General features: G+C 38.0%; 1 long non-coding RNA gene across 1 annotated transcript; it reads right to left on the bottom strand.

The window, feature by feature from the left end:
- Positions 1–15,950: 15,950 nt before the first annotated feature.
- Positions 15,951–18,237, bottom strand: LOC128026706 (uncharacterized). Its single transcript, XR_008186483.1, has 3 exons — positions 17,626–18,237; positions 16,278–16,405; positions 15,951–16,114 (listed from the first exon to the last, which is right to left on the bottom strand). It is a non-coding gene; the product is annotated as an uncharacterized LOC128026706 (long non-coding RNA).
- Between the last annotated feature and the right edge of the window lie 2,926 nt (positions 18,238–21,163).

Genomic DNA, 21,163 nt, shown 5'->3' with positions numbered 1-21,163 from the left:
TCTCCTGGATCGACTCCATCATACAGTTGGACTCTCTGGGACTGCACTGCAGTGGTTCCAGTCCTACCTGTCTGGCAGAACTGAATGTGTTATGTTGGGAGGATGTAAGTCCAGGCTGTCCACCGTTACATGTGGTGTTCCGCAGGGGTCAGTTCTTGGTCCCATCCTTTTTACCATCTATATGTTACCTCTCGGGCACGTCATCAGCAGACATGGGCTGTCCTTCCATTGCTATGCTGATGACACGCAGCTTTATATCAAAACTGTCCCTAACCCCTCAGAAGCCATCTCTCACCTCACCGCATGCCTTGAGGAGATAAAGGCATGGATGAATGGAAATTTTTTACAGTTAAATAGTAGTAAAACTGAGGGACTCCTTGTTGGTACCCCCCATCAGATTCGTTCTTTTCCTATATCTCAGTTCCTCCTTGATGGCAAGATTATTACTCTCTCCTCCTCAGTCACAAATTTGGGGGTTCAGCTTGATGCACAGTTGACCTACAGCGGCCACATAAAACATCAGTGTAAGACATCATTTTATCAGCTACGAAAAATTTCCAAACTCCGCCCCCTGTTAACTCTTCCAGATGCAGAGAAACTTGTCCATGCCTTTATCTCCTCAAGGCTGGACTACTGTAATGGACTTTTTGTTGGGATTCCTGCTAAGGACATACAAAAGTTGCAGTACATCCAAAACAGCGCGGCTAGAATCCTAATGAAAGTAAGGAAATTTGAACATATCACCCCCATTCTGAAATCACTCCATTGGCTCCCTGTTTCTACCCGGATTGAATACAAAATCATTTTGTTAACTCACAAATGTATTTTCGGCCAGGCACTATCATATCTCAAAGATTTGATCAATTTGCAACTTTCAAATCGTACCCTCAGATCATCAGGAAGCATGCTCCTTCAAGTTCCTTTCACCAAGCTTTGTACTATGGGGGGTCGAGCTTTTTGCTCTGCAGCCCCACAGCTTGGGAACCATCTTCCTGTCCAGTTGCGAGTCACACAGAGACTGGACACTTTTAAAGCAAACCTAAAGACTTTTTTATTTAGGAAAGCATATAATTGCTGAGCTTTCATGTTTTAGTATATAAGTATCTAAATTACAGCCTATGCTCTCAATGTCAAATGCAGAAATGTTAATCCATGCATTTATGACCTCAAGGTTAGACTATTGTAATGCTTTACTGGGTGGTTCTTCTGCACGCTTAGTAAACAAACTACAGCTAGTCCAAAATGCAGAGTTTTTACTAGAACCAGGAAGTATGACAATATTAGCCCGGTCCTGTCCACACTGCACTGGCTCCCTATCAAACATTGTATAGATTTTAAAATATTGCTTATTACTTATAAAGCCCTGAATGGTTTAGCACCTCAGTATTTGAATGAGCTCCTTTTACATTATACTCCTCTACGTCCGCTACGTTCTCAAAACTCAGGCAATTTGATAATACCTAGAATATCAAAATCAACTGCGGGCGGCAGGTCCTTTTCCTATTTGGCGCCTAAAGTCTGGAATAACCTACCTAACATTGTTTGGGAGGCAGACACACTCTTGCAGTTTAAATCTAGATTAAAGACCCATCTCTTTAACCTGGCTTACACATAACATACTAATATGCTTTTAATATCCAAATCCATTAAAGGATTTTTAGGCTGCATTAATTAGGTAAACCGGAACCGGAAACACTTCACATAACACCCTATGTAGTTGCTACATCATTAGAAGAATGGCATCTACGCTGATATTTGTCTGTTTCTCTCTTATTCCAAGGTCACCGTAGCCACCAGATCCAGTCTGTATCCAGATCAGAGGGTCACTGCAGTCACCCGGATCCAGTCTGTATCCAGATCAGATGGTGGATCACATAGACCAGGACACCTAGAGCCCCAGATACAGATCCCCTGTAAAGACCTTGTCTCAGAGGAGCACCAGGACAAGACCACAGGAAACAGATGATTCTTCTGCACAATCTGACTTTGCTGCAGTCTGGAATTGAACTACTGGTTTCGTCTGGTCAGAGGAGAACTGGCCCCCCAACTGAGCCTGGTTTCTCCCAAGGTTTTTTCTTCATTCTGTCAGCGATGGAGTTTCGGTTCTTTGCTGCTGTCGCCTCTGGCTTGCTTAGTTGGGGTCACTTCATCTACAGCAATATCGGTGACTTGATTGAAAATAAATGCACAGACACTATTTAAACTGAACAGAGATGACATCACTGAATTCAATGATGAACTGCCTTTAAACACTCTAGCACCACGTTTGTTTGGGTGGAGGCCATCCAGTTTAAACAGTTCTCTATTGCCCCAGAAAAGACTGAAGTAGTCGATGACATTCACTCCTTTTATATTGCAAGATCTTTGTAGCCATGTGTTCAGCCCAAGCAACCATGAAAACATATTTGTTCATCTTGCTGGGAATGGTCCACTGATTAAAACGACTGAACTTTGAGTCTTCGAAGTGTTTCAAAGAGTTCACTGAAGTCCTTCTTAAGGAGTTCTGACTGCTCTTTCCCAATATCATTTTTCCCCCACATGGATGATTATCCGATTTGCAGTCTTTTGCTTCATCAGAATATTCTGAAGTTCCTTGTTCACATCTTGAGGAAAAAAGCATTTTGTTGTAGTCCTGTTGCTAATGTTTCTGATAACAGAGTCACCCACTATGAGAGTCTTGGGTTCGGCTGTGCTCTTAGCTGAATGCCAAAGACATTTCATTCAAGTTTTTTTATTTCATTTTCTTCCAATTTTTTGTTTCAGAGATTCAAACCTCATGATCAGCGGCTCTAACGTAACACTGTTTATATCTTGATACTGATTCTAGGAGAAACCACTGGGGGATGGATTTGGGCTAAGATTGAGGAAATGCAATAATAATATTTGAATGCATAAAAACATCACATTATAATCATTCTTTCTGCAATCTATAAGTTTATCTCAAATACATTTGTCCTACACAAGGTTTGTGAAAAGCTGGACATGTAGATTAGTTTCTAAAGTTATACTGTAAATGTCACTGTAAAGCACTGAAATAAGACATGCATAAATACCTAAATAAATACTCTTCTGTGTAGTAACTACAGGTCTGTGTGCAGCTGTAGTCATCTCAGAGTTTGAGGTAATGATCTGTTTATCTGTAGAAGTTGGAGAATTTTAGATCAGATACATAGTCAAAAACATTTAATAAACATTCATCTCTAAAAGTCTGTTTAGCAAAAAGAGCCCTGTATCCCCTCAGATGCTACAGACAACAGATTATACCATGATACATTTCTATCAGAGCCCTGCACTGAAGTGAGAGACTGCTGGTGTGTGAGACTGATCATGAACCTTGTGTTGGAGCTTCAGCTGTAGTTCGGCTTGATGTTGTCTTTGAGCTGCTGACTGGAATCAGTGTTGAATCTGGAGCTGCAGAAGATGAATGTTTAGATGCATCATAAAACTGTAGAGCATCACATTTTCATACATAATCACTGCATGGCATGCAAAGTTAATGAGCTTTTTCAAAGTTTGTGTTCCATCATCAGATGAAGAAAATCATAAAGAGTGGTGTTTCCATCGAGGCTAATTCTATCTATAAACAGCTGTTTAGCTGCCCTAGTAAAATAATAGTATATTTAAGCACAATTTATTCATATTTGCTTACTATTATAACTAAATGTATTTGTGGCACACTGTAAGTTATTATACTTAAAGCCTGCTAAACTGGAACAACTAATTTTGTACTAAATATATTTTAGTTGTCTGACTTCTAATTAAAGTTGTATTAAATATACCTGTTTGTGCTAAAGTGAAGCTATTCCAAGTATAATTAAGTACACACTTATATTTAAGTTTTTAAAATGCAGAATTCACTCGACATTACCTTTATAATTCAGTTTCATTGTAAGAGTGTTGAACAACAAACTGAGGTCAAGCTAAGGTCATTACAATAAATACACAGAATAAATGGCTGCCCACGGCTCTGGGTGTGTGTGTGTGTGTGTGTGTGTGTGTGTGCACTTTGGATGGGTTAAATGCAGAGCACGAATTCTGAGTATGGGTCACCATACTTGGCTGAATGTCACGTCACTTTTTTTCACTTTTAATTAGCTAATTAAAGACATAGTACTGGATGGGACTGACACTAGCAAACACACTTGCGCTGCGCCTTGCGTCGCATTGTGCCGGGTGTATGATAGGACCCAATATTTCGAACAAAAAAACAATAAATAAATTCGAATTATACATGTCCAAAAAATGTGACTTGCAGTGCATTCAGGCTATACATTTTTTAAACCAGTATGTGTGTTCCCTGAGAATTGAACTCATTTGAACGCACGTGCAGCAGAGAAAGAGACATAGATTATATCTCATCTCCGTCCCCGCTGGAAAAACAATGTCTGCAGTATGGGAATACTTTGGATATTAAAAAACATGGGGTTGTCATTGTGGACAGACCCAATTTGCCAAAAATGTGGACTAAAAGTGGCTGCAAATGTAGGCAATACATCCAACATCTTCATACCTATTCACTGACCCCATCCCTGCGTACAGATGAAGGTGTGTCACATTAATAAGTTATAAGTAAAATCCGTATGATTTCCATGATGCAGAGGGAATCCTGGTGGAGTTGTGAACATGGAATTTATAATATAATTAGGATATTAAATAAAACACTCAATCTGATGGATGGATAAGTCAAAAGGTAGACATAATGTGTGTCTGTGAATGTTTATGTGCAAATAGACAGCTATATAAATAATCTGCTTTTTCTGCATGTCTCTGAGTGGCGCCGTTTTATCTACTACATCCTGAAGTAAGATTTGTTCACTCACCTGTTCTTGTTCTTTTAAGAGTCATTGTTACTGATAAGAGCTATTGTTTAATATATACTGTGAGAACCGTAAAATGATATACTGTTATTGTTTAATATATTATTATTATTATGATTATTATTATTATTATTATTATTATTATTATATTAGTAATATATTATTGTTTAATATATTCTGTGGTATGAAAATCGCATACCATTACAACCCTAGTGGAAATGCCACGAAAAAAGATTTAGTAAAAGTAAAAGAGGTAAGGTCTGAGGGCATTCACACAACTTTTCTTTTTACTACCAGACTGTAAATATATTGTATTAAACCCATACTACTTACAGTAGCAGAATGAACATCATGATTAGCAGTGAGAGTACGTCACGTAAATATTACTTCCAGTGTATCAGTCAAACACACAGTATACAACAGAAGTGAGTACACCCATTGCATCACTATAAATCACATGATACAACACTCTTCAAGGTGAAGAGTGCAGTATTTACAGAACAGATCAGGATAAATTAAAATGTAGACACATCTATTTTCTGTAAAGCTGCTTTAAGAATTTCATTAACTCTAAATTAAGGCATAAAGTGCAAAAACAGCAGCAGTGCACTGACCCTAGACTTGGTTGACATCACCTCTTCATCTTCAAAGACGATCAACACTAGAGGTTGACCGATATTTGATTTTTCCAATGCCAAAAGCTAGGTTGGACCACACTGGCCGATACCGATCAATTAACCGATAGTTTTTAAAATGGATACTGAACAAAAACTAATTGCTTTGTCACTTCCCAGGGCCTACTTAATTGGGACTGTCTCTTGTGTATGTGCCTTGTGTGTTCTTTTCTCTCGCCCTCTCAAGTGCTGACAAGGACTAACAGGTGAACAACAATTAGTGGATGATTCTTCTGATGACTGCCCTATCCTGATTGGCCCACAAGAGGAAATGCTTGAAGATAAAAGACAGAGTTGCGATGTCTGGAGTGTGGGAATTTGGAGCGAGAGTACCTTCTGCTGATGTCACTAGAGTTTGTAGCTGATTTTGTTGTGATTAGAAGTTTGTTGATGAATTTATAGTGGTCCTCTTGTGGGAGGATTTATTCAGCCCAAACGTGAGTTATTTTCTTTTGTTGTTAGAACTAAGTTTTATTTTTGTTTTCCTTTGTTTTCATGGGAAGCTGTAGGGAGGTGGTTGCCATTTATTTTGATTATGCTTTTTCTCCTGTTTAAGATCAGTTAGGGAGTTAGGGTAATCTTTTATATTTTGTTTTTTTATTTTGTAGGTTAGTTAGGTTTGTTTTTGGGAGTTAGTAGGTTTTGTTAGCCTGGACCCCTCCTGAAGTTATATTTGCTTCCTTGTGTTTAATAAATTCTATTGTTTTCATGTTACTTGCGTGGTTGTGTGAGTCAGTAGAAGGGAAAAACTCCCTCCATTTTCTTGATTACTTTCTCCCATTCCTTAGACTGGGGAGGTATGTAATAAATTGGGGTCTCGTCAGCTTGTTTGGCTGCTTTCTTTTGGTGGAGAAGACGTTGAGTGAGTATGGCTTTTGAGTTAGTCTCATTTACTCTTTGTCCCACTGTTGAGGTATTTGACAAGTGCCGGAAAGATGACTTGTTACAAGTGGCTGACTTTTTTAATATTTCAGTTTCCAGACATGCGTCCAAGCGTATTATTAAAGCTGAACTGTAAAAGGTTTTGGTAGAGCAAGGAATTTTACCTGAGGAGTCTGAGGAAGCTGGTAATAGAGTTAAGACCCCTGTTATTGAGGGTTCTGATGTAAAGTCAGTTCCTGTGCCTGAAGTGACGTCAGGTGGGCTTCCATTGGCAGTTAAATTGAAAGAATTAGATCTGTTGGTTAGAACGCAGGAATATGATAATCAGATGTTGCGGGAGCTTGAACTAGAGATTGATCGTGAACGAGAGCGTAGGTTAGTTGCTCCACCGCATTTGTCTGATAATGTTCCAGTTACCCCTTTTCCTTTGTCTGGGAGGTCTCCGGGTACATCTCTGTCTGCTCCAGCTGCTTTGACTCCTGGTGATGGAGCAGGGGAAGCAGATTTTGACGTTAGCAGGTATATCTGGTTAGTTCCAAAATTCTGTGAAACTGAAGTAGAGTCCTATTTCACTACATTTGAATGTGTGGCTGTCAAGCTTAGGTGGCCAAAGGATATGTGGGCTTTACTCCTACAATGTAATTTGGAGGGTAAAGCCCAGGAAGTTTGTTCTTCCTTGCCTATAGAAGAGTCATTATTATTATGACATTGTTAAAATTGCTGTGCTTAGAGCTTATGAATTAGTACCTGAGGCATACCGGCAGACGTTTCAGGGCTATGTAAAAGCAGCCAAACAAACATTTGTAGAATTTGCCAGAGAGAAGGGGAATCTCTTTGACAAATGGTGTTGTTCCAGTAAAGTGTCCACTTTTGAACAACTTCGAGAGTTGGTTCTGGTGGAAGACTTTAAAGGTTGTTTGCCGGAGAATATTGTTGTGCACTTAAATGAGAAGGTAACTAAGCTGTCGGATGCTGCTGTTATCACTGAATTTGTGCTAACGCACAGAAGTATTTTTCCTTCCGTGCGCCGGAGTAGAAACCGATCTCTTGCTGAGGATACGGTTACTGATTTGGTTTGGGTAGTGTTCTCACAAGTATGATTCAAAACGTATGGGTGACAAACGTGTGTGTTTTTATTGTCTTGACCCAGGTCATTTGATTTCTGAGTTCCGGTCTTGGAAGCAGAAAAATTCGTCTAGGAAAGCTAAAAGTGTTGCTTTTGTCAACCCTTCTGAGGTTAGTGAAAGCATGAGTGCTGCTTCAGTGTACCAGCCGTTTCTCATGTCAGGTATTGTCTCGTTATCTGCTGATTCTGAGTTAAGACCAATTACAATTCTCAGGGACACAGGTGCCGCCCAGTCTATTATATTGGAGAGCGTGTTGCCATTTTCTGCTGCAACACATACTGGCTCCGATATTTTAGTACGTGGCATTGAACTGGGATGTGTTAGGTTACCTCCACACCGTTTGTCTAACCTCTGATCTTGTTTCAGGAGTTGTTGAGCTCGGAGTGCGCTCAGAGCTGCCTGTGGAGGGAGTTGGTCTTGTGCTGGGTATTGACTTGGCTGGCGGTAAGGTTTTTTCTAACCCACTGGTTATCGAGAAGCCTGTATCTTCAACATCTGATGTTGCTAGTTTGTTCCCCTCAGTTTTTCCTGCATGTGTAGGGACTCGTGCTCAGAGACAAGTCAATAACATCCTCAAACTTCCGGCTAAGTCATTTATGAATTCTTCTCTAGAAGTTGAGGAATGCAAGTTATTTATTACTCCGAGTAATTTGAGTCCAGGATCTGAGTTCAATCAAACCAGTGAACTGGGTCCTCTAAGAGTTGGAAGGGAACAGTTGGCGGCTGCCCAAAAGTCTGATCAGAGCTTGAGGAACTGTGCGGATGCAGCAGTTGATCAAGTAGACCAGCCTGAAGCGAAGGTTGTGGTTTTTTTTTGGGATGATGGTATTTTGATGCGACGGTGGAAGTCTAGTATTTCCAGTGATGAGGCTAGCTGGAATACACTATTTCAGATAGTTTTACCCTCTGGCTATCGAAACCAGGTTTTAAAAATGGCTCATGAGAACGTGCTTGCAGGTCATCTGGGTATTACTAAAACTTTCAAAAGGGTTTCAAGGTATTTCTTCTGGCCGAGCATGAAATCCACAGTTTCAGAATCTTATCGGTCTTGTCATGTATGTCAGGTGGCTGGGAAGTCTAAAGCAATGATTCCCCCAGCACCATTACTTCCAATTCCGGTGATGGGAGAACCATTTGAGAGATTGATTCTTGATTGTGTCGGCCCTTTGCAGAGGGCTAAATCGGGCCATCAGTATATACTGACTATGATGTGTGCGGCGACACGGTTCCCTGAAGCTGTTCCCCTGAGATCACCTAAAGCTAACATTGTTGCCAGGGAGTTAGTAAGGTTCTTCTCTGTCTTCAGTTTGCCTAGAATCATACAGACTGATTTGGGGACTAATTTTACCTTGAAGTTGTTTAAAGGCCTATTGACCGAACTTGGAGTAAGTCATCAAACCTCAAGTGCCTACCACCCCCAGTCACAAGGTGCACTTGAGAGGTTTCACCCAACGCTCAAGTCCATGCTTCGTGCATATTGCCTTGCTTCTGGCAAAGACTGGGTGGAAGGGCTGCCTTTGTTAATGTTCGCAGCACGTGAGTCTGTGCAAGAGTCATTAGGGTTTAGCCCAGCTGAACTTGTTTTTGGTCACACAGTTCGTGGACCCTTAAAATTGCTAAATGAGCAGTTGGTCTCTAAACCTTCATTACCAGTGACCGTGCAGGAATATGTCAGCTCTTTCCGTGCACGTCTTCAGAAGGTTTGTGAAGTGGCTAAAGAACATCTGGCTGCTGCTCAGGCTAGAATGAAGGTTCGTTATGACCAGAAAAGTGTTTCTCGTAACTTTCAGTCTGGAGATTCAGTGATGGTTCTGCTCACTGTGCCAGGGTCTGCGTTGCAAACTAAGTTTGTTGGACCTAACATTGTTGATAGGCAGCTAAGTGAAACCAATTATGTGATCCGAATTTCTGATCGGAGACGAAAGACTCTGGTGTGTCCTGTCAATATGTTGAAGGCCTATGTTGACCGGAATGAGTCAAAGTCATCCAAGCCTGTACATGTTTCTCCTGTTGAAATTGTTCATCCGGTTATGCCTCTTGCTTACTGCCCTGAGCAAAATGGGTTGGTAGTAAATGATGCTCAGATGTCATGTATTGGCCTGAAGAATTCTGATGTTTTAAATAACCTTGAGGTTAATCTTGTAAACCTTTCTAAGGAGCAAAGTAGTGATATTGTTAAACTACTTGGAAAACATCCCACTTTATTTTCAGATGTACCACAACAAACCACCGTGTTATCTCATGATATCGATGTAGGAACGTCTGTCTCTATTAAGCAACATCCTTACAGGGTTAACCCGAAGAAGAGAGAAGTTATGCGGTTGGAGGTGGAGTATCTGTTGCACCATGGACTGGCGGAACCTAGCAAGAGTCCCTGGAGTTCTCCTTGTTTATTGGTGCCAAAGGCAGATTCTTCCTTGCGGTTTTGTACAGATTACCGCAAGGTAAATGCCATCACTAAGCCTGACTCTTTTCCCTTACCAAGGTTAGAGGATTGTGTTGACCGGGTGGGTTCATTCGCAGTTTGTCACCAAGTTGGATCTCTTCAAAGGTTACTGGCAAGTTCCTTTGACCGCTCGAGCATCAGAGATTTCTGCCTTTGTGACTCCTGACAGCTTTCTGCAGTATAAGATCATGGCCTTTGGCATGCGAAATGCACCATCTACATTTCAGAGGCTTATGCAGGAAGTATTGTCCGGGGTTACAGATTGTGAAGCCTACTTAGATGATATTGTCATCTTCTCACCTACATGGAGGGATCATGTGGAAAAGTTGAACTGTGTGTTTGATAGGTTGGCTGCTGCCAATTTAACTTTAAACCTGGCCAAATGTGATTTTGCCAAAGCTGTTGTTACCCATCTCGGTAAAAAGGTTGGGCAGGGACAGGTGTGTCCTGTGGAGGAAAAAAATATCTGCCGTTGTTGAATTTCCTATTCCTACCACCAAAAGAGAACTACGTAGATTTTTGGGGATGACCGGCTACTATGGAGGTTTTTGTAAAAACTTTGCCTCTGTAGTTTCCCCCCTTACAGACCTTCTTAGTACCTATAAGAAATTTGTTTGGACTCCAGAATGTGCTCATGCTTTTAATGCTGCCAAGGATATTTTGTGTAATGCACCAGTGTTGTCTGCTCCAAATTTTGCCCTCCCGTTTAAACTACATGTGGATGCAAGCGCTGTTGGAGCTGGAGCAGTGCTGTTACAGGAGGACCGTGATGGAATTGACCACCCCGTGTGCTATTACTCGAAGTTTTCAAAGTGCCAGCAGAGGTATAGCACTATTGAAAAGGAGGCATTGGCACTGTTACTAGCCTTGCAGCACTTTGAAGTGTACTTGGGAGATCATAGTAACCCAGTCATCATTTACACTGGCCATAACCCCCTGGTTTTCCTGTCCCAAATGGCTAATTCCAACCAGAGGTTGAAGCGGTGGTCCTTGATGGTGCAGGGATATCATCTGGATATTCGCCATAAGAAAGGCTCGGAGAATGTTGTGGCCGATGCCCTGTCCAGGGTCCATTCAGTGGAAAACTAAGTGTACTAATGGGTTGGGGGGGGGGGGGGGGGGGTTGTTTACACTTTTTGTTAGTTTGAAATCTCGTGGTGGAGGTGTTACGTCCCAGGGCCTACTTAATTGGGACTGTCTCTTGTGTATGTGCCTTGTGTGTTCTTTTCTCTCGCCCTCTCAAGTGCTGACAAGGACTAACAGGTGAACACCAATTAGTGGATGATTCTTATGATGACTGCCCTATCCTGATTGGCCCACAAGAGGAAATGCTTGAAGATAAAAGACAGAGTTGCGATGTCTGGAGTGTGGGAATTTGGAGCGAGAGTACCTTCTGCTGATGTCACTAGAGTTTGTAGCTGATTTTGTTGTGATTAGAAGTTTGTTGATTAATTTCTAGTGGTCCTCTTGTGGGAGGATTTATTCAGCCCAAACTTGAGCTATTTTCTTTTGTTGTTAGAACTAAGGTTTATTTTTGTTTTCATGGGAAGCTTTAGGGAGGTGGTTGCCATTTATTTTGATTATGCTTTTTCTCCTGTTTAAGATCAGTTAGGGTAATCTTTTGTTGTTGGTTTTTTTTTTTTTTTTTTATTATTTTGTAGGTTAGTTAGGTTTGTTTTTGGGAGTTAGTAGGTTTTATGTTGGCCTGGACCCCTCCTGAAGTTATATTTGCTTCCTTGTGTTTAATAAATTCTATTCTGTTTTCACGTTACTTGCGTGGTTGTGTGAGTCAGTAGAAGGGAAAAACTCCCATTTTTCCTCCATTTTCTTTTACTTCCTCCCATTCCCTAGACTGGGGAGGTATGTAATCGCTTTATTAGAAAAAAACAACATACTGAACCATTTATTGTTATTAAATCAAGGTATGATACATTAATTTTACTTTTCTTTTAATTACTGAAAATTAAGCAAACTTTTTTTGGCAAGCAAAGGGGATTTACTATTAAAATTAAAACATGGAAGAAATGTTGTGTGATTATACTTAAAAAATGTTTATTTCATGTTTTCTTCCTCGTGGGAAACATAGGGCCCTACGATTATATCAGCACAATGTTACTCTCACACTTTAACTGCTTTTATTCGTGAACACTTAATGATTATGTAATCAAAATAAGAGAGCAGCGCTGAGTCTAGGAGAACTCACCGGTATCACACACACTCCGGACGCATCTCGTTCAACTCGAGCAGCGGTCTAAAACCGTTAATTTAATCCCCAAACAGACACAAGTTTACTTCAAGAATGAACAATGAGGTAAAGAGAAGTTTGAAGTTCAGTGTTTAAAAAAACAAAGCAAACGGAAAGAGCGATCTACATTATAGCTTTATATATGAAGCATACAGACTTTATTAGAGCCACAGAAAGACAAATGTTTTGATGATAATGCTCAATATACAATTCATTATGTACATTAACAATGATTTGGGGTGAATATAATGCTATTTAATGGACAACTATATGAATGGCGCTCAGAGGTGCGGCAGGATTTTCTGTCTGTAGATCGCTCTGGTCAGCGTGCAGCATCACGTGTCTAAACACACAGCACGTGCTGTCAGTGATTTCAGCCACTTGAGGCTGCTCTCGCACTGTATAATGAAAACAGATCCTTCTCAGCCGCTCCAGCAATGGACACAAAATGAACACAAACCGGGAAACTATTAGCCGCTCCAGCAAAGGATGAAACGTGGAAAACTATCGGCATAGATTTTTGCCGATAACCGATTGTTCCAACAATCAACTATCAGTGCCGATTAATCATGATATGTGTCCATTTCAAACCATGTGGTACTTCTCAAGACTTGCAATATTTTTCACATCATGTCTTCCAGAGCTGTTGGTCAACTGGATTTAATTTGGAAAAACTTTCAGAGTTGTATAAGCTAAATGTTACTGAGATTTAATTGAATTTTTATTAATAAAACATCCAAATAAATATAATTTAATAAATATATAATAAATCAATACACCTTTACACAAACCCAAAGCAACTTTAAGAATAGTGCAAGAGAAAATAAAAGATCTTTTTTGTAATCCATATTAAGAAAGTCTATTATAACTGGAACTTTCCAGAATCAACTCTGAAGCATAATTACTCTGAATCAAAGACAAACTGGAATGTAATGTTATTCATTCTGCCAATACTTCACGAGTTCATATTTACTTATAATTAAATAAAAGTTATGCTTATTTTTCATGCTGTCCGGGGAGAGGGGTCTGAGCTCGGCATCAGGCTCAGCCCAAAGTGCTCCCCCAAGTTAGGGGAGTTAGCTAGGGTAGAAACTTGGCTGTGGTGGAGGAGGGATTCTGAAAGTTGAGAGAGAATTTAGAAAGGTGGGACGTATTGATTATTTATAGGTGTTTCTCTCTTGAGCTGATTGGTAAACGGTGTAATCACTAATGATGCCTGTATTAATTATCTTTGCATGCTCCTTACGAAATTTGTTAATGAAACATCATGATTTCACATTTACTTATAATTAAATAAAGGTAATGCATATTTGGCGTGCTGTCCAGGGAGAGAACTCTGAGCCCGGCAAGACTCCTGAGCCAGGACAGCAGCCAGATACGCACATTTACGACTCCACAAAAAGCTGGGCTTAATTTTAGAGTAGTGCTGGTTGTATGGAGAGGCTTAATTAGACCTGTATTTTTGGGCCTAGATATTGGCATAGCCAAACTTACATTTGTTTGTATATTGTAAATAACTTTTTTTTGCTTTGTTATTTTTTGCTTTGTTTTTGACTGTTGCTACATTGCACACTCTGGAGAACTATTTTTGCACCTTGGGGATTAAAACACCTCTGAATTGTGCAATTTGTTCCCTACTGTCTTATTTACACCTGGCTGCCGGTTCATCCTAACAGACGTGATTTGGTATATAATTACTGTGGCAGTGTCTAGGAAGAGAATTTGACCTCCATGGAAGCTTCCACTTAAAAGAGAGAGATGACGACTCCTTGTGGAGATGCAATTATTGCGGCAGTAGGGAAGATAGAAAAGGCTCCTGCGGGAGCTGACACTGCTGCAGCAGTGAGAAAGTACAAAAAAGGCTTCTGCTGTGGCAGTATGAAAAGACAGAAAGGGCTCCTGTGGGAGCGGCTTCTGCTGTGGCAGTATGGAAAGACAGAAAGGGCTCCTGTGGGAGCAAAGACTGCTGCGGCAGTATGGAAAGACAGAAAGGGCTCCTGTGGGAGCGGCTTCTGCTGTGGCAGTATGGAAAGACAGAAAGGGCTCCTGTGGGAAAATTCCTGTTGAAAAGCATATTTTCCTCTCGTTTTGGCCTTCCATCCTTTTTAAACACTCTCCAGAGTGGATAAATTTGAAAATGCTATTTTCACATTGTAGTATGGACTGGAAACAGATGCTTTTGAAAATGATGAAGTGAAAATGTTAGTGATGGGAAGTTCGGTTCTTTTCTGCAAATCGGTTCTTTCAGACAGTTCGATTCAATAAACCAGTTGAAAAAAGGCTGCCCTTCATTCAAGTTTTCGGTTTACCCGCACTCATAACATTAGCACATAATCAAATCAGTTCACAAAAAAAAAAAAAAAAAACGGTTCAGTTCAGACTTGCCATTTATCAGTCTGCTTCACGCTGAATCACTTACGTGCAATATCATCAGCTTCTCAGTTCTCAAAACGAACGCATTCAAAAGAAACTGTTCGCAGTTCAGTGTACTGATTATCAGAGACATTATCCTCTAACATTCTAATAAAGCTTCCCATCACACTAGACGTGGACTTACATTGCACAGGAGTCAAATGTTGGTTGAAAGTGTAAACCCAACTTTTGTTTGATGTTAAACTCCAGCATAAATAACTCCAAAAACAGTATTACCAACTTCACTTATTATAAACAAGATTGACTTTATTTCTTTCATAAATGTAAACAAGTTCTTATTGAGATTAACAGAGGTGTTGATGGTTTATTGAAAATAAGTGTAGTTTGACATCACCATTATGGTGATCAGTACTTAGGCAGTATGACTCTTTTCAATGTTACTTTTGATTTGACTGCTGTTACTATATTTGTTACGGCGAAAACAGTGGAAAAAAATGTAATCAAAGTGATGTTGGTCACTTGTTGATGTTAAATATTTCATCATGTAATTATCTGATCAACTGGTTTTATCTAGAGTCTAATCTATGATAATAGTTTAATATTACCCAGATAGCAAATGACATGTGGCCCAGTTCTGGCCCACATCTCCCATATTCTTCTGGCCCACATACCACGCGGAATGACGGCGATGACTCAACCTGAGTCTGGCTGACATATGTCAACCACAACTGAACCAGATCTGGGCCACATCTCAGAAATGGTGTGGGTGACATCTGGGCCAGATTTGGCCCAGTTTTGTCTGACAGAAGTCAGCCACAACTGTACCAGATCCATGCCGCATCTCACAAATAGCATGGGCGACACCTGGCCCAGATGTCAACCACGCCATTTCTGAGATGTGGCCCAGATCCATCCCAGTTGTGGCTGACTTCTGGGTTAGATATGGCCCATATTTACCCTTTCTAGACACAAAAGAATATGTAATTCATCCAGAATAAAGAAAACACTCATGTAGTCTAAACTGCTTTATTAAAATATAAAAATGTGACAAATAAATATACATACATGAATCCAACTGCATGTATAGATATAAAACAAATACATTTACATTATTACAAAATAAAAAATACAGATAAATATTTATACATATAGTTAAATACACATTAACATTACATTTACATTTTAGCAGACACTTTTATCCAAAGCAACTTACAAATGAGGACAATGGAAGCAATCAAAATCAACAAAAGAGCAATGATATACAGGTGCTGGTCATATAATTAGAATATCATCAAAAAGTTGATTTATTTCACTAATTCCATTCAAAAAGTGAAACTTGTATATTATATTTATTCATTACACACATACTGATATATTTCAAATGTTTATTTGTTTTAATTTTGATGTTTATAACTGACAGCTAACGAAAATCCCAAATTCAGACGCGGCAGAGAGGAGTGAGTTTGAGAAACATTCAGATACACAGGCTGATTCAGTCTTCTGAATTGGGAGTAGCGAACATGCATTATAAACTTCTTTCAAATTAGAATCTGTTGGGGAGATAAAATGTGCAAGATAACGTATATGTACTAATAAAAACATAAAACAAAAAACATCAACCAAAAAAACGTATCTTTTACTCTCCAGTACTGAAAGCAGAACTGATAAGGGAGCCCTTGATACTGTGACACAGCTCTTTCAAATTAACATTACCTTTTTTGCAGTGGCGGTAGTTTGTATGTCCATCTATAGTTGCCATCATCTAAGGTCTTTTGAGTACTGGTATCATCTGAAGTCCTCACAAGTCCTGCAAGTCCTGTGCTGTGCAGTTTCTAATAACCCTGGGATGGACATTTGCAGAAACAGGAAGGCAAAGGGAGAAAGATTAGCATAGCTGCTGTTCATATCATTTCAGGCAATGTGCTCTTTTTACTATTTCATCAATGGAGTACATTGAGTACTATTTTTAATCTAGTAGGTTTAAACTGAAATAATTTTTCTAGATCCCTTACTAAACATATTATTTTTTGTCTGTTTTTGGGGAACAGACACAGTCTCTATAGAATGGACTGCATATGCCAGAGTAACATATAATACATTTTAATAAAATTTAACTGGGAGGAACATCATAACTGTAATTTACACAACCATTCAAGAGTTTGGGGTCTGTAAGATATTTTATGCCTTTATAAAAAAATCTCTTATGCTCACCACGGCTCCATTTATTGAATCAAATTACAGTAAAATAGTAACACTGTGACTATTACAATTCAAAACAACTGTTTTCTATGTGAATATTATGTTAAAATGTCATTTATTCCTTTGATCAAAGCTGAATTTTCAGCATCATTACTCCAGTCTTCAGTGACACATCTTCAGAAATCATTCTAATATGATGATTTACTGCTCAAGAAACATTTCTGTGCTGATTTTTTTTTTGTTGGATTCGTTGTCACATAGACTCCAAACATTTGAATGTTAGTGTTACATGCATCAAATTGTTCAAAATCATCTGTTTCAAATAGTGTTCCTGTAGCTCAACTGGTAGAGCACTGTGTTAGCAAGCAACAAGCGCAAGGTGGGGGTTCGATTCCCTGGGAACACATGATATGTAAAAATTGATAGCCAGAATGCACTGTAAGTCGCTTTGGATAAAAGCATCTGCTAAATGCAGGTCTTTTGAACTTTGTATTAATTTGTGAATCCTGAAAAATAAAATGCATCACAGTTTCCACAAAAAAAATGAAGCAGCACAACTGTTTCAACGCTGATAATAAGTTTCTTGAGCAGCAAATCAGCATTTCTGAGGGATCCATGTGACACTGAAGACTGGAGGAATGATGCTGAAAGTACAGCCGCACATCACAGGAATAAATTAGTTTATAATGTATTCACATAGAAAACAGCTATTTTAAATTGTAATAATATTTCACAATATTACTCTTTTTACATATTTTAATTAAATAATTACTACAGAGGTGAGCAGAAGATAATTATTACAAATTGTATCAACTTCAAGCTTTTGAACAGTAGTGTACTGTATATTTGAGGTTTGACTTACTGTACTAGTCTTGTGGTCAATAGCATCTTGGAGATGTTGTCTTACAGTAGGTTCACTCCGAATCAGCACTGAAGAATCTAGGAACAAAACAAGCAATTTGACACAGAGCCAACAATATTTAGTCTGCAGTTCCAGGTTTATTAGATAGAAACAAGCTAGAGCAGGTGAGATGCAAAAAATAAATAAATAAAATAACAGATTCATTGCGATATATGTTGTGAAAAAAATGCATATTAGGTTACTTAACCTTTTCAGCGCTTCCTAGATCTCTGTCAGCAGCTCCCTTCAGAAATATTGAAAACTTGGACACTCCCTTCTGTTGTAGAAGGATTATTTTGTCACTCTTTAAATCGCAGAACAATTTTATGTTTACCATAAAAGATCACAACAACTTTAGTTTTCTGCCAATTTTCGCGCTCCTTGATAACGTGACGTCATCGATAAACAGTAAAGTGTAAATGTTAAGGTTAAATAAATTAAGCAATTTCCAATCATCCATTGAAAGATTATCAACAAAACAGTCAAAAGCTATCATCTACAGATGAAGATTTGATTAAAAGCCCAAACTTTAATAAATAAGAGCACAATAGAGTTATCATACCTGACGATACGTCGTCTGAAAACGGTAGAAACGCTAACGGACTTTTCCGAAGACATTAAACCATTACTATAAAGTAAATAAACAACAGAAGTGAGTCAAATACAAGTAAGAGAAGTGTCAAAATCAGTTATAAGTAGTATTTGTGTGATTTTATGGACTTAACTCACCTGAAAACAGTGAAACCAGCGAGAAACAGGGTGTTTCCTCGTGACATTTGCAGTGTTGCGCTCCATTTCCATGGCAACTCCATCCTTTTTTTATTTTTTTTATTTTTTTTTATTGCAAGACAAAAGAAATACAAATACAAAATAGCACTGCATTGTCATACAATGACACAAAAAACAAAACAAAAACAAAAACCACGAAACCGGAAAATCATTCTTTCAGTATAATAGCATCATAAGCCTTAATAAACTTGTTATTCTTATTATTATCAATGTGTTTAAGAGATTTAACAATGAGTAAAATCTCTGCAAGAAAGACATCAAATCTAGGTAACGTATTGAGAAATTTTGATTTATGAATAAAAAATGTACAATGCAAAAAAAAAAAAATTGACAACAAGATCGACAACATGGTTACTAACAGAAAAATAGAAAAAAATATCTTTCAAAGAGAATTTTAAATCACCTTTTATAAAAGAAGATAAATAACAACTTAAGTTCTCCCAAAGAGACTTCACCTGATTGCAATAATAAAATAAATGTAGTAAAGTTTCTTCTTCAACTCTGCAGAACACACATAAGTTAGGAAGATCCAAAAAAAGAGCAATTTGAGAGTTCGTTGGATAAACATTATGCAAAATTTTAAAATGTACCTCTTTAATTTTATTAGAAATGCAAAATTTTTCAGGGAGTAACCATGCTCTCTTCCAGTGAATATTATCAAAAAAATTGGTCCAGAAAAATTTACATCTAGGGGATGTATATACTGAATAATGTAATATTCGCTTTATATATCTACTGTTACATTTTTTATCAAGAAAACAAACTCCATCCAGTAAAAGTTTGGGCATAATTGTTTTCCTCTCATTATAACTCAGGTATGTCTTAAATAAATGTACATAACTTGGAGACAAACTTTTGATAACAGAATTGAAGGATCTAGCTGGCAGGGGAAGATTATACAAAATCATAAATTCTTTATAATCCAGTATAGTACCATCATCTTTAAATAAATCCAAAACAAAGACAATACCTCTGTCATACCACTTTTCAATAAAAAGAGACTTTCCACGAATTAAAATACATGAATTATTCCAAAGAATTTCTTTGTGGGGGAAAAAGTTGCGTACATAACACAATTTCCAAGCAAGTAAAGCTTGTTGGTGAAAGTTTGAGAGAGAAATCGGCAATTTAGATGGAGTAAAATTACATTTTAAAAGAAATCTAGACCACCTAATATACGAAATATAGTATTGGGGATGTAGTACCAAATTGAATCATTACTACGGAGACATTTTTTTAACCAACTAATTCTAAATGAACTAACTAATTCTTTGAAATCTAAGACTTCTAATCCACCTTCAGAACGTCTGTTAGACAAGACAGATTTCCTAATTTTATGGGATTTATTCTTCCAAATAAAATTCAGCAACATTTTATTTATATCAACAACAATTTTGTCACTTACAAATAAAGATAAAGCAGGGTAAACACAACGGGACAAACCCTCTGCTTTAGATATTAAAACTCTGCCATAAATGGATGGATCTCGTTGAAGCCAAGAATTAAAGATTATTCTTGTTTTCTTTATTTTAGGAGAAAAATTTAGATGTTGACGAATTGATCCATCTTTAGTAATAGAAATCCCCAGGTACTTGATACAGTCTTTAACTGGAAAATTATGAATTGACGTTTGTTGGGTATCATAGAGACAAAATAGTTCACACTTTGATAAATTTAAATACAAGCCTGAGGCTTCAGAAAAGGACTGAATAATTTGAATACTTAGAAGAATTTGATTCTGATCTTTAAGGAATAAGGTAGTATCGTCCGCAAGTTGAGATATTTTAAATTCTTTAACAAATACAGAGATACCTTTCAAAGTGGGATTTTGTAAAATATTAAGTGATAGCAATTAAACAGCCAAAAGAAAAAGAAATGGGGAAATGGGGCAGCCTTGACGCACTCCTCTATCACACTTAAAACGTTTAGTGGTATGCAAATTAACCAAAACTGAAGAGTTAATATCATTATAAAGCATTCTCACCATCTTAATAAATTTATTTCCAAAGCCAAAAACACTAAGAGATTTAAACAAAAATTGGTGCTCTAATGAATCAAATGCTTTATAAAAATCCAAAAACATTATAATAGAATCTGAATCAATATTCTCTGAATAATCAATGAGATCAAGTACAAGTCTTATATTGGAACTAATGTGTCTATTTTTCATAAACCCGTTTTGTGTTTCACCAATTATACTATTAAGACCATATTTTAAACGAGTAGCAAATATCAAAGCAAGTAATTTATAATCAACATTTAACAATGATATTGGTCTCCAGTTTTCAATTAAAAGTGGGTCTTTATCTGATTTGGGAATCAAAGAAATTAGTCCCTGCTTCATTGTGGGCATCATCTCACCTTTGCGAATACATTCTTTAAACAAACAATATAAAGGCTGCTTTAATAGATCCCAAAAATGTAAATAAAATTCAACAGACAGACCGTCAGTACCTGGAGATTTTCCCTTTTTCATAGATTTAAGTGCCTCTTCTATTTCAGTAATAGATACATCAGAATCGCATAATAATTTAAAATCCTCATTAATACCTGAAACTTTATCACAAATATTCAAAAGAAAAGAATCACATTTATCTTGAGAAAACTGAGAAGTATACAATTCTTCATAAAAGTTGTATACAAAAGTTGAGATCATTCCTGGATCTGTACATAAATCACCATTAATATTTAGGGCAGAGAAGGAGGTTTT

This window comes from Carassius gibelio, chromosome A13, assembly GCF_023724105.1.
Source record: "Carassius gibelio isolate Cgi1373 ecotype wild population from Czech Republic chromosome A13, carGib1.2-hapl.c, whole genome shotgun sequence".
Classification (NCBI taxonomy): Eukaryota; Metazoa; Chordata; class Actinopteri; order Cypriniformes; family Cyprinidae; genus Carassius; species Carassius gibelio.
This window is presented reverse-complemented; position numbering and strand designations above follow the sequence as displayed.